Below are 14,798 nucleotides of genomic sequence, written 5' to 3'. Positions count from 1 at the left end.
GCTGTGAGCCTGCGTGTGTCGGGCTTAGTGCCAACGCAAGTGTCTTTACGCTATTCTCAAACTTTTGAATAGCGAGTTTCAGAATAGCGTGTACTCGAAAGCTTAGCGTACTAAAAGAAATGCTGTCGTCGCCGTGCACCGATCCAAAAAGGGCCGTCAGGGCTGTCTGCGCGCGAAGTTTTGCTATTTACGAACGGAAGGTTCGGGCGCGAACGAGCTGGTGACGGTTGACCATTATTGGCTAAAACCCCGAGACTGGGACGGGAAGGGGCGGACAAACACAAAGTCTGGAAGAGATTTCGTGTCATTACGTCTTTTCTCGCTCCAGTCTTGGGGTTTTAGTCAATGATGTTTTGCTATTTCTTTGCGTATGCCAAGCTTTTGTGTACGCTATTCTAGAGCTCTCTAATATGTACCGCAGCGAAGTCCGCTGGAGTCAGCTCCTTAAACAATGATGCCCCTCGGTTGCAGCAACCGTTGCGCAACCTATGAGCATCTGCGGAACCGATGACTTCGCAAGCTTCTAGTATAACTCTAGTGCTTAAGGTAACAAATTACGAAAATAAATTTTAAAAAGATCGTAGCATTCTTTTTTATATTTTATTAGCTCCCATTTTCTGGAGTCCGACCGGCACTTAGTACGTATAAAGTATTTTTGTATCCCTATTCGAAGAAAAAAAAAGAACGAGCCCAAAAGCATGACTTTCAGTTATCGACTGCAGGAACACTCTTATCATTGTAATTGGTCTACTCGCCAAATGATGAAATGAGAAGTCACGCTTGCTGCTGACATTCGCACAGGCTAGAAAACCATGAAAATTGTTCCTGAAGATAACGCCGTCCTCAATGACCTCGCAGGATTTTTTTTTTGTTTGCTTATCATCGAAGTTTTCTTTTTTTTTGTATGTGCAATGGAGCTATCAAAATATTCTTGCGTGTATTACAACTTTGGATTTCTTTCTTGTTCTTTTTTAAGTCACGATAGAACGTGAACATTACCTTCTCATTGAGGTTCAGTGGCGATGAGTGCCTGAAGTTGAGTGCTGGAGCCGATATGAAACCCGTTAACCTTGACACCCACTGCCTAGACTTTGTTGCAAAAGGCGCGTGGCTTGAATGATCTTCGGAGCCCGCAGTTAATCTCACCACATTTGGTCACGTGTTTTGCCTCACACGCGTTCCGAGCTGTCACACGCCTCACTTTTGCGCAAACATCGTGTAACACGCCCTTATGGATGGTCTGCGTGAGTGAGCCGTCCGACGTCTCAAAAGCCTCGGGTAATCTTCGATCCTTCGCATTTACTGCGAATCAGTATTCTGCTCAAGAGCCTTACGCCTATACTGATTACACCTGGGACAAACGAAAGGCTGTACGCGCCTTCCGAGAACAGTTATGTAAGATAGGGTCACCCCGGGCCGTATTTAAGACATCTTGTCAGGTACCATCTTTTGCTATCTTCCAGCTTATGCCTGTCGAAAGCGTAACAAAGATACTGCTGCATTTAGTACCTTGCGTAATACTCTCGCTTCAGGCGGGACAAGGGGATCCTTTCAGGATGTTTAAAAAAAATGGCATGTGACGCAGTGGAAAAATATCCAACGTGTTTGATTTAGATTTGAGCGCATTTAATTTGATTCCTTAAACGGGTGTGAGAATTAGTCGAGTGCCGTTTTCGGTGGATATTATATCGTCTAGGTGGATTTTATATCGTCATGGTAAGTTTGATAATGAACTATAACTTGGTATTTACTTTTTACATTTTAGTGTCAGGGGTCATGTTGCAATCGAAATGTTTACGACAATTCTCATTAGAGGCCAGACCAATTAAACTCATTTACGAAGGCGTGATGATTTTTCTTAGGTATTAATATATCTTTTTCTTTTGCGTTTTTATCCCCTTTTACAAATTGTGCGGAAGAACAGCGCAGCAAGCCCTGCTTACAATGACGCTTGGAAGAGTGACGTGGTCGTTTCAGTTACGTCATCTCTTGTGTCGTCGGCTCACCAAACGAGGAAACGCCACTGAGATAGTGACGACAACATTGAAACGACGACTTCCCTCTGGCAAGCGTCATTGTGGCCAGGGCTTGCGGCACCCTCTTTGCGCCCAGGCTTTAAATCGAGCTATTTTTAATTAATAATTTAATATATGTAAAAAAATATATTTTCGCCTATTTTTTTATTGGACAGTTCACTTATAGTAATTGGCGTTAATGCTGAAGCTGCAGTATGACCCATAAGAACAATAACTGATAGTTAAGTAATAGATTTTCCTTACTTAGCTAACTTGCCATGAGAATTATACTTTCATCTAATGTCCGCCGAGCCTGATTAAATATATTGTGAAAATAGCGCTCGTCTACCACCCTTTTTTATGTGTTTGAATGAAAATAAGACACCCTGTATATCCGAGGCAATTCAAGTTTCCATTCAAGTTCCACCGTATCTCTTCAAACCATGCCCGACTTTCTCATACTTTGGCGAAGCAGTGACTCGCTTTGTTATGAAGGCCCAGACGTCTTCCGACGGTTCTTTTTCCTCTGAACTTTCAGACAAATCGGAACGACCCCGATCTAGGCAAAGGACAATGGGTCTTACTTGAAGGAAAGTATCGAAGCTTGCTCACCCAGTTTGCCTCTTTTCCTAAGTTAATGAAGATTTTTAAGATAGCGAATGAAAAAAACTTCGGGAATTCAAAAAAAAGGGTCGTAGCCACAGCGCCAATCCGAGACACAGTTTGGGCTCGGCACATGCGCAGTAACGACAACGTCATTTCTGTGTGCGCGCTTTTTTTTAACTCCTTAAAACGTTGTTTTCACACAAAGTAATCACGCGGGGCATGCGGCAGTACACATTTTACCCATAACTCACGAAAACGAAGAGGGACAAAGAAGACAATACAGACGACACCGGCTTTCAGCCTAGCAGCGAAACCTTTACTCGTACGATGAAAGGCTGGTTCGCACGTTTGCGACCGACTGCGAGCGACTCCGACACCACCGGTTTCTAAGCCGCTTAGGACTTCTATCGCCGACTTGCAACTTGCAGACAGTTGCTAGAGGCGTAGCCGATCACACAAGGGTGAACAAGCCTTAAACGTTTTGTCGCCAGTCAAAAGACCGTTTCGACGGGCTTAAAAGCTTGTCGACACGGGCTTATTCACAGACTTGCAACCTAGCTGGACCGACTGAGACAAGACCGGTTTTTAAGCCTCTTGCGACGGCTTGGGACCGGATGCGCTGCTGCGGAGCTTGTCCGAAGGCGTCATGTCTCAGTCGGTCCTCCTCGGTTGCAAGTGTATGAACCGGACTTTAAGCGTGAGAAGCGCCAACACGCTCAACTGTACACAATATCCATAGCTAAAAACCTTTTTTTTTTCGGATATTACATGGGCTATTGCAGCTGCATGGTAAAATATGAACGAGGTTAGAGCGCTGAAACCTGACTATTGTGGCACTCGTATTTATTTGTGTGCGGAGCGCAAGTTGGTCTGCTTCTTGCACACGGGGTTCCAAAGATATCAGGACGCCAAACTCTTATTGGCCGATTGAAAAAAAAAAGAAATACTGGATAGACCTTAAAGGGATACTTCAACGAAATTTGAAATATTCCCGTCGTGCTCAAAAATAGGTTGAATATGATCCACAATATCCGTAAATGACAATCGCACGTTTGTATTTTGAGCCTGGTGGCTGTATTTTTCGTTATAAACGGCCCACTCTGGCAAGCGCTCGGAGAAGGCCCAGCTTAGAGCACGTGACATCCAACGCAATCGTGACGTAGGTCGTCTCAAGACGAGCAAAGCTACGGCGAGGCTGACGTCGAGGGGATGGCCTAGTCGTTCCAGCCACCGAAGCGGCTGCTTTTGTACGAATTTGGAGTGACGGGTTAATCTTCTATAATCTTGTAGGGGGACAATAGCGACTTCTGCGACACACAAAAGGGATTCTCGGGAAAAGGGGAGTTCCTCCTTCCCCCGTCTCTCGTCGTGGCCGGGGACGAGACAACCTCCGTCACTAGCTGTCAAGGTTCCTAGACGAGCATTACAAACGAGGCGTTAGCGACATCCACCAGGTGCTCTTTGCTAATCGTTTAATTCGTTTTAAAATTCCTTTTCGAGACTTTTTTAACAAGATATTGGTATGTTCCATGTGATACTGCTCTTTTGAACACATAGAGACCAAAAAATGAGCGCCGAAATTTCGGTGTAGTATCCCTTTAAGTCATCTATATCATTGAGGTCTATAGACACCATCCTTTCAATCAAAGCCAATCAGAGCTCGGCGTCGTTCTGACGTCACCGCAACTCCTGCGCAAGAAGCAGGCGACCACTCGCTCCCCGCATAAGTGGGAACGTTTCACTAGTCGCAGGGCGGGTCAGCCACCCCACTGGTGTTTATAAACGCTACCCTTTCTTAGGGAGTTTTCGTAGATCGTTTTCGAAGTCCCGCAATGCTCTCCCTAACCCGCTATGATACCCGGAGCTCTACAGTGAAGGAAGTTTTCGTAGACCGCGTTTCCCATTTCGCTAAGCCCTCCGCAAAGAAGAAGCCGCTACTGCGCCTGCGCGCCGGTGGCCTTAACTGTAGAGTTCCTGGTGTCGTAGCTGGTTGCGGAGAGCGTTGCGGGACGGCGAAAACGATCAACGAAAACTCCCCATTGTCGCCGTGCAGAACACTCCGCAAGGAAAACGTCAACGCAGACGTGCACCATAAGTGACAACACCCTTTGCTATAGGGCGACCCGCCGCTCGTCAAAACTTGAAGGGTCGTAATTTTTGCGTCGTGATTTCTCGCTTCACACACGCTTATACATGCTCATACATGCTCGTACATGCTCGTACATGATACGAAAGACACGTTTTTCGCTGCAGATATGATTACAGATCTGCTGACACGCCTCGTGTTCGCTTCTAAGAATGTTCCCTTCATGCATACGCGCATATGCTTTCAGCACCTTCTGTAGAAAGCTTTCGTGTGATCGCTGTGACAGGGCTGTCGTACAGGGAAGAAACATGCCTCAGGCATTAGGGAGTTTTAGGGATCCGATACAGTGCACGATGGGCCCCCACCGGTACGAAATGCGCATGCGCTACTGCAGAAGACACGCATATGCGCAGTTCGTCCCGGAAGGCCCAACGTATACCTTATGGGATGTGCAAACACGGTTCCCTAAAAGTCCCTATTTTCTGCGGAATGTCGTTTGTATGATGTATTCGCTGTCTGACCGCGGCATAAAGGGTTCCAACCTGGGCAGGAATTTCGAGAGTTACGCCACGCTCTCAACTTTTAAGATACAATGTTTACGAAAGTATCTCTCGTTCTCTTTCTCTCTGAAAAAAGTCACTTGCGTATTTTAACGTTGAGACAAAGGCGGAAGCAAACCGCGTGAACACGTGACGTTGGGAGCTACGGTAAACCGCGTGGAATTTTTTCATAAAGATGGTCTTGTCATGTAAGCGATAGAAGCTCAGCCAACGGAGCTTGGGGATTTTTAACGGTAGCTTTAAAGAGACGCCGAAAATGATGTCGCACAGGTTCCGATCAGCGTTGTGGTCGTGGCGTGCGTTTCGCAAACGGGTGTTACCCTCAGCATGTACATTGGCGTCGAAGCCATTCACTTTTAATGTAACTATTCCGGTCGTCGGCAAAAAGAATAGGAGCAACCACACTCTCGTGGAGCGGCTCGCTGTCCAGTCTCCTTCTTATTCTTTTATGCTAAAGCAAGTATACAAAGGCCTCCGCGAAATCGCGTCTCCGGTGTGATCCATAAGATGACCAAGTCCTCCTCCTCCATGAATGACCTCGGGATGTCGATGGTTTATCGGAGTTTAAAATAAGGCCAGATGAAATACGCTTTTTTAGGTTATGGCGATGTACTTGAGCGGTGGGAGGTCGGGAATGAACGCGTTTTTTTGCGTTTTGGGACGTCTCCTACCCAATAAAACCATATCGCCTTTCTGTGTGCCACGCTGAGTGATGTGAGGGGGGGGGGGGGAGGGAGGGGAGGGGAAGGGGTCAACGCCTCGTCAGGCATTTAGTTGCCTTTTGCGACGGCCCCCTAGAAAACTGTCTGATCTGTGTTGTCTGAATAAAACATTGAATTGAATTGAATTGAATATACTACGCCGTGTGTCACACCGGTAATTTGTGCAAATCTTGAAAGCTCGGAATGAACGTGGCATCGAGGTTCTGTTTCTACTATCCAAATAATGGTGTATGGTCTGACCCCGGAACAACGTCTTGTTGATGGTTTAGCTGGTACGATGCTTGAACCATATGAGCGCTCACTTTATCTTAAAAAAAATAGAAAGCTGCAATGTTCTTGAAGCTTCTTCGGGATGGCGATCCGTTCGCACTGGTCATGTTCGAGACAGACCGACCCTCGAACCGCTTAAGTATTATGAATTGAGAGTCTCGTCTTTTTACTCTAAGCTTCGGTCAAGATCGCGCGCGAGTCCCCTTGAAAGAAGTCCGGTCGTCTGGTATGTCTTTGCCGCACTTTGGCGACCTTGACCAGTTTCGATGTGGTTGCTAGGACGGGATTCGCGCTCGCGGCATATGCATCTATAATGGTCGTCATCATCATCGTGATCATCATCGTTATCATCATAGTCGTGATTATAGTGCGTTTTAACGGTCGTTATTATCATCATTCTCGTTTTTGTTTTGATTGACGTCATTGCCGACATTATTATTACCATCCTTCCCGGCTTCTGTTGTCTTCCGCATAAAAAGATTCATCTTAGTGTAGCCTGTTTTTTTTTTTGCCAACTTCTAAAGACCTAATTTTAGCGTTAACAATTGCTGATATTGAGGCGAAAAAATCGCGGACGACGCGAGGGGCAGGAAATCCAGAAACAAACAAAATTGTGAAAGTACGATGACTCAAGCCGACTCTTATTTTAATTACATATTTTTTTAAATAGAGCGGTGGAGTTTCTATAACCGATTATAAAAAGGTATACCTTTTATAATCCAAGGATATACTTCTAAGTATATCCTTGTTGCAACGGAATTACTACGGAGGGCTGGAGAAATGCGTGGCGCGGCTTATCACCTCCTGTCTTCTTTGCTTTGCGATGTGACCTTAGGCGATCTTATCGGTGAATATCGCAACCCCGGTAACTACGTAGTGATATTAATGTACTCGGAACTCGAAGTGCCCTGTGATTCCTAAGTTGCTAATGATCATACATGTTTCTAGATTCTGCTAGACGTCCCTCGCTCCTAACTTTCTCTTGTTCATCCATTCTTTTAGTGACCAAGATTATTGTGACATGCACAAAAGAAAAACCGCTTCCAATTAACCAAATAGACAACCACTCAACATTTAAAAAATGAAACAAAAGGAACTAGAACTTTGTGCGATATATCCATTTGTTCAACAAGAAAGGCTTCAAAATACAAGATAAAATTGCAGTCGGCGAAAATAAAACAACTATAGAGATATTTGTATTTGTAACTTCACTCGGAAGGATCCGTGATTTCGTTAATATCATAACGCTGCAACATGGTTTTCCATAGTTACAGTATATTGGAATCGGTTAGCTATTAATTTTCTTGTTCAGTAATGGTCAAGTCTTCTAGACGAAAAGTGGATGGTTTCTAACAGATGCGCTTCCTAGAGAACGAAGAAGCCGCTACTGCGCCTGCGCGTCGATGGCCTTGACTGTAGAGTTCCGGGCGTCGTAGTGGGTTGCGTAGAAGGGTCGCGGGACGGCGAAAACGATCTACGAAAACTCCCTATTTATCGTTACTGCCCAATCCCAAAAATGTTTTTCCGTCCGTCCATCCGTCCCTGGGTGACATTTCCCGTTCAATTTAGCGTAAAAATTGGCATCACGAGACCCATACACGCATTCACTTTCTCAGCTAAATTTACAGAGAAAATTGATGTCACGTGACAAGGTGACCTTTTGTAACGGGACACACAGACCAAACTAGTTTCCCCGCTAAATTTAGCGGGAAACTTGACGCCATGTGATCTGTACAGTAATTCAGTTTTCCCCCTAAGTTTGGCGGAAAAGTGGTCTCACGTGACGTCACCTGACGTCACGTGACCTCTACGTCAATCCAGTTTCCCCTTCTAAATTTCGTGAAAATTTTCGTATTGTGACCAAGACATCAATTCTGTTTCCCCGCTACATTTGGCTGAAAATTGACGTCACGTGACCTATACACCAATTGAGTTGCCCGTTAAATTTAGCGGGAGAGCTCATGTTTTTTTACCAAGACACCAATCTTGTTTCCCCGCTCAATTCAGCGGCAAAAATAGACGTCACGTGACCAGACGTCACGCGACTTATCCAACCCTCTGTTGCCCCGCTAAATTTATCGGCAAAACATACGACACGCTACATTCTTTCCCTTTAATATAATGCATTTACTGCACTATAGGACTTCAAAGGAAAACGAAAATGAAAATATGGAGCTTATTTCTTTGCCTCAACATGACGTACGCAGCAGTAGAACCTCAGAAACATGAATATTTCGTCGCAAAACGCGAGGAAACATATTTTAAACTGAATGTTTCAATAACCAAAACCACCTGGCTTTTAATTATATGAAGCTTCGATGGAACCTCGTGACAGAATCGACTCCCTACGGCAGCGCCACGAAATGTGAAACACGCTCACTATACTTCGCGTCCCCTAATGTCGGGGCGCAGCGGATGCTACGAGCCAACGGAGCTAATCCCAAGCCGTGTGACTGTCAGTGTTGCCAAGTTGCCACTCCGGAATTGGCAAGATTCCGGAATCATTCCGCATTTTCGTGACACCGGAAATGGAACGGGAATGGAATGGCGGCAGGGCTGGGAAAAATGGAATGGGAATGGAATTAGGTGCCTTCTTCCCGGAATTGAGTGGGAATGGAATGGGGCTGGATTCTTTTGCGAGCTGCGTCAATTATCATCTACGGGCTGATGGCGCTATTCGCTACACCATGGTAAGTGGCTCTTGAAACAGCATCCTTGCACTGGAGGTGGCTGACGGCCTAATTGTCTCACTGGCTTATCCTCCTCCGTGCATTAAAATAAAACGCCCTCAGTGAAGCAACCGAAGCTGAATATTTTTAGACAGACAAGGTGTCGTTCCTGTCACCGCGAGACTCGACAAAGCGGCAGTGGCGTATCCAGGGTTGAGGCCTTAGGCGGCTTTAACCCTTCTCCCAGAAATCCAGCCGACCCTATAGTATACACGTGCATTTTGACGTTTAGTGTTCGCCCCTGTGACAAGGAATGTCGCAAAATCATCGTGATGTGCGTGTTTCTTTGAGGTAGCGTGACAATGCTGATGTCAAAACCACTATCGATGCGATACGCTGCGTGAAATACACGAGTGATGCCACCACCGTGCCGAGGTTGCCGATGTCGCCATATCGGCCATGTCGTAGATCAGACTACACCACCTGTTGTTATACGCGCACTATGCGATCAGACTACGTGTTGTTATAGCGCGCACGACTCAGCCGGCTCCGCAGTCTCCCTGTGATATGCTACAGCCCTCGATCACTACGACTAAGCGAAGTAGTAACGTGTTGACACCACCAAGCGTCAACGCCCGTAACTACGGTACGCTCATCAGCCCTAGGGAGGCCGATGACGTCGCGGGCAAGTCACGGGTGCGACGGATATCCCGAGGCGCACCGCGCTCTTCGATGACTGATTTTGAAGCGCTCGCCAGAATCGAACATTTAGAACAAACAATACGGCCATTCGTTTAATAGACAAGAGTGTGATTGTCATTTGCAGATAGAGTGGATCATGTTTAACTTATATTAAAACGCGAGAGGTATATATACATATATGTTTTTTTTTGTTTTTTTTTTTAACTTCGATTCAGTATACTTTTTAAAGCAAAAGTCGCTGCCAATTTGTTTTTTAGATTCGAGGGTTTCACGCGTTAAATCAACAAAAGGCATTTTTCGTTCACCGCGAGGCTGCACTTGCGACTAAAAGAGATGCTGGGTTTTGTTAGCGTCAGTGAATACAGTTCCGCGTATTTGGTCGCCTATAGGATTGGATCACGCTTCGTACGAGAGAAGGAAAACTTGCGAAGGAGCCCGGAGCATCGATCCGGTAAAACTTTCCCGTTCTTGGGGAGTCCCTGCTGGGATATGGTCGGGCTGTGCGGAATAACTCTCCGACTGTGACATCGAGTTCCGGTTTTCACCTAGGCCAGTTCAAGGTTGGCACGAGGGAATGAATGTTTCGCGTAAAATTATATTGGAGGCTGCGTGATTTAGAACATGTGTGTGTGTTGGCTCTTTTCGCTTCCAGAAAGCGTCCACCCTCGACAATTCACTTTCTCCGTATCGAGCTGTTTGATGTTCTCTTTCGTTGTGTCTTCTTTCCTTTGGCTTTCTTTGTCGCGTTGTTGCTGTACTGCAGCTATCGTTGCCCTTTTTTTTATAAAAATGACTGATCTGCATCTGCCATGCCTCTTTCCACCCCCAGTTTTCTTGTGTTTTCTCCCTAGATGAATCGTTTCGCGACAATAATTAACCTGAACTGTTTCCTGATGATGTTTTTGTGTACACATATGTGCACGAAACAAATGTACTTATGAACATGAAACTATGGAACAACCCTCCTTGCCTCTTTGGCGTATATTCCAGCTTTCGATAAACCTGCGAACCAGGATTTAGCTCCAGCGCCAAGCATATGTCCAACGATATAAAATTTCCTTACTATATACGAGAAACAATAGAGATTGCAAACATCACAGCCGTAGCTAAAGATCACATCAAGTGCTGCAGAAATTACTGTCCAGGGCGTACATGGATACGGAAATTATTTCTATCTATACATGTGCCATCCCGTACGAAAATCTCTTATATGGCCCTGATATATTTTACATGTGGCCTATATGGTAATATAAGGAGTCAAATAGGGTCATATACCGCCATATATGGGAGCAAATACGGCCACATGTCGCTGTATAAACATTCACATAGTACCTTATTTAGCCCGTTCACGACATACATGGGTAAACATATATCCCCTGTTAATGATAATTTAAGGGCCCCTTTCGGTCGTGCAGGCAAAACCTAATATGTACTCGCGCAGACACAAGTTGATTTATCTATATTGCATGAGTCTGATGTAATTGGTTAACTATTGTTAATATCCTTGAAGTGGTTATCCCAGATATTTGGACCAACAAATCAGTTGCTTATTTTGAAGATTGAAAAACAAATGAAATTTGGTTGTTGGTTTCACGTGAAACAATATGGCGAAGTGCATAAGATCGGAAAGCGAGTTAATCAAATAACAGATTTTAGGTCGCAGTTCTTAGACGCCCGTTTCCGCGTTAAGTAGTGCCGGCGCCGGCATCGGCATCGGTGTAACCGCTCCTCTAAATTCAGCGGAGATACCCGCTAAATTCCAGATATACCATTTCGTAAGGGATGATGACATGAAAGCAACATTTCTCGTTCCTGTGATATTTCCGAGTAAAATAAATCAAATAATTTGGCGTCCTCCCATGGTGGACTAAGGAGTGCATAGTTGGCTCGAAAATGCGCTAGGGCCACGCAGTTTCACAAGAACGTTATTCCCATACTTGCAAGAGCTGTTTTGAACTGTGCAATTTAGCGCAAGACTACTTCTTCCTGTACTCTCATCCTACGTGCGCGACACTGCTGGAAGGCGACTGAAACGGCCTTGAGCAAGAGTTTTAGCCACACTTGTGATTACAGGAAGCCATTAAATGTTGTGATGTATGTTTTTAATTCACTAAACTCTAGCCACCTTCATTAGAACCTTCAAATTGTGAGAGACAATAGCCATAAACTAATATTGAAACACCTTATCAACATATAGGAAGCATATTTCTCACTTCAAGACATTTACAAGTATCGTTTTACGCGCAGCAAACTAAAACAAAATAGGTGTGTTTCAAATACGCCTATGTCAGTTATATGAATCACCGAAGTTTCAACAGTTAAAATACATTATTTTACGTTATGAGATCTAAAAATAAACGTAAAATTCTTGATTACGCAACACCCAAACTTCAATAATTACAAATAAATTTATAGCAAAGCCTGCACAATTTTGTGCAGTTATCTTTTTTTTTTTTTAATTCAATGGCATGAAAGGCACAATCAGAAGAAATGAAAGCCTGGCAAGGAAAATGTAGCGTAACCTGCCTCATCAGCATTGACCTCACTCAAGATAAGTACGACCAAACTTGGTAGTCGCGTGGTTAAAAGTAACATTAACTGATCCCAATGTGTGTAAGTACTCCTCACATTTACATGAACCAAGCTTAGTTTAGTGTCAACGTTACTTACTTCCACCCTAGAGCTTTCTGTGTATGCGCCCAACTCAGGGAACGATAAAAATTATTTTATGATTACCTGACTTTGATTAAGTCTCGTTCACTCTCAGTCTGAAGCAAACCCGCTCCCTCCTTCTGCCTTACGAATATTTTTCCGTTCTTTATCCAAGTATACATGTACACTTTTTTCTTAGCACATGCCTAGGTGGGCCACAACAGACTTTTCAGCGCTCGAGCCAAGTTTTATTTTTATATAAATGTTCTCATTTCTAAGAGTAGTCCTTTTTCCCCCCGACAGGTCCCTTGTACGCCTCTCGGTGAATTTCATTAAGATAGGTGTGATTCTTCCTTCTTTAGCTTTTAGCCTGTTGCCAGCCTCGGTGTCATTGGGAGTCACTGGTGCTAAGTACAGCTTCGTTGCCACTCAGTTAATTACGCTCATATTATCTTCATTTGATCGCTGGACTGTATCATGTATTTCAATATTCTGGCGTCTCGAGTACAGCTCTGCACTGTCGATAGCCTTTCTTAGCTCGTCAACCTCTTCATCCCTTTGTGAAATCCTTCCCTCTTGTTCAGCGATTTTCCCCTGTAGTTCATTTATTGTTTTGTCTTGGTTATCAAAATGAACAATGAATTCCTCATGCCTTGTCTGATCATTCATGGTTGTATCGATTCCTTCTATTGTATTACTCTAATTTTCTATTTTGAACATCATCGCGTCGGAATTCGCAGTCTGCGCCTCGAGAGACCTCACAATGCAAGACATCCTATTAAGGACGGAGGTCAACTTTGCACTGGTGGATGCATTTTCTTTGAGCAACCTTTCTAGTCTTTCCTCATTTGGGGTCAGCTGTGACGGCCCTTGAGATACCTCTGGAGCCGCAGACTGTCGTTGGGAATACCACTTGCAGGGGTTACATTGCTACTCGGAAGTTTCTGCGCCGTTCATTGACTTTATTACATTCTTTTTGTAAGTGCGGAACGCTTGCCCTCGTGGTAAAATTTGCGCACTCCCAACACTTAATGCATGCAGCCTCGTGTGCTATTTTTTTGGGGCAGGAGAGACAGTCACCTTTTCAGCCATCTTCGCAGAAAACACCAAACAAAGAACAAAAAGCAAATAAGAAAAAAGCAGAGCAGCGAAGTGCAAACCCGTGCGCTTACAAATAATAAGTGAGTGAATATAAAACCTTACCTACAAAAATTGAAAGCTTAGTTTTCGTGGCGAAGGAAGGGTTTTTCAGCAACTGCGAAGGGTTTTTCAGCAACTGCCGCTTTTATAGCCCAGAGATTCCGACGATAGGCTGTCCCGATTAGCAGTCTACCAGAAGGCGCGAGCAACCATCCGCTGATAACTGGGTATCGATGCGGAGACCGTCCATGTGCAGCTATCTCTTGATATCGTCGCTTGAATCGAGGATCGGACGTATCGTTCGTTTTGCGGAGAGATGGGCGCCTACAAAAATTTGAAACTTAGTTTTCGTGGCGATGCATTCCGCTGTTCTGCAGTGGAGAAGCGTATTGACAGATGATTGAAACGCGAGCCAAATATTCTATTTTGCTCGCCTGGAGCGCTGCTCAAAACTTGAGAGCTACGGGCCTATTCAAGGAAACAACAAAACATTTGAACGCCGTGCAAGCACAGGTCAAAGCTAAGTCGCTAAGAGCGCTAGCCAAGAGCAACACTATTAGATTAGCTCAGTTACGGAACTGCCCATAGACGCTGCTTGCACGAGCAGCGACTATGAGCTTGTGTTGCATAGGTTGTGGTGTTCCCACATCTAATCGTACAATGATCCACGTCATATTTTTTTTAATATTTATGTAATAACATTTACGTGAAAGCGATGTCCTTGGATTGAGCATTCAGCTGTGTTTGAGCGTCGTAGCTAATTTTGTCCCAGAGATATGATATTTCGAAGCTCGAGTCGATGATATTGCTAAGGTTTCACTATGGTACTTCGCGCAGCCTTCAATTCCATACCAAAACATGCTCGTGGTAATACTTTTTGCTAATTATTTTATTAAATATATACAACGTATAAACATAATATTAAGAATTTCAATAAAATAATTTCTGCAAAAAAAAAAAACGCTATGAAACAGGTTAAGTATTGACGTTTTACACACAAATTCGCAAATTATGTACTAACAATTTAATTTATACAACATGGCTTAAAATAGATAAAAATGAGAATATTGAAATTCATTTTACGAATATAAAAAAGATCTGTCTAGATATTATTGTAGTTGTGTTATTAATTCAGAAACGCAGCTGGTTTTTCTAAATGTGTCAAAATTTTACATTCATATGTAAAAAAAACTCCATCGTTTATTTCTTTTCAACTTTCCTTAATCGTTTGCAGTGTGTTCAACTATAACTCGTGATGATAAAATATTGAGCAAATATGACCTACAAAAGCAGAAACACGGCAACAAACCTTCCCTCAAATTGAGCTTGCTTATTTTCGTTATGGGGGATTTGCCGCACGACGTAGGCTGCTCTAT

The 14,798-nt window shown here is 44.1% G+C and overlaps 1 pseudogene; it reads right to left on the bottom strand.

Annotated features, from left to right (window-relative positions):
• Window positions 1-12,362: 12,362 nt before the first annotated feature.
• Window positions 12,363-13,374, bottom strand: LOC8041707 (annotated as a pseudogene).
• Window positions 13,375-14,798: the final 1,424 nt, after the last annotated feature.

The sequence above is a fragment of the Ixodes scapularis genome, unplaced genomic scaffold, assembly GCF_016920785.2.
Source record: "Ixodes scapularis isolate PalLabHiFi unplaced genomic scaffold, ASM1692078v2 PGA_scaffold6__148_contigs__length_123643588, whole genome shotgun sequence".
NCBI lineage: Eukaryota > Metazoa > Arthropoda > Arachnida > Ixodida > Ixodidae > Ixodes > Ixodes scapularis.
This window is presented reverse-complemented; position numbering and strand designations above follow the sequence as displayed.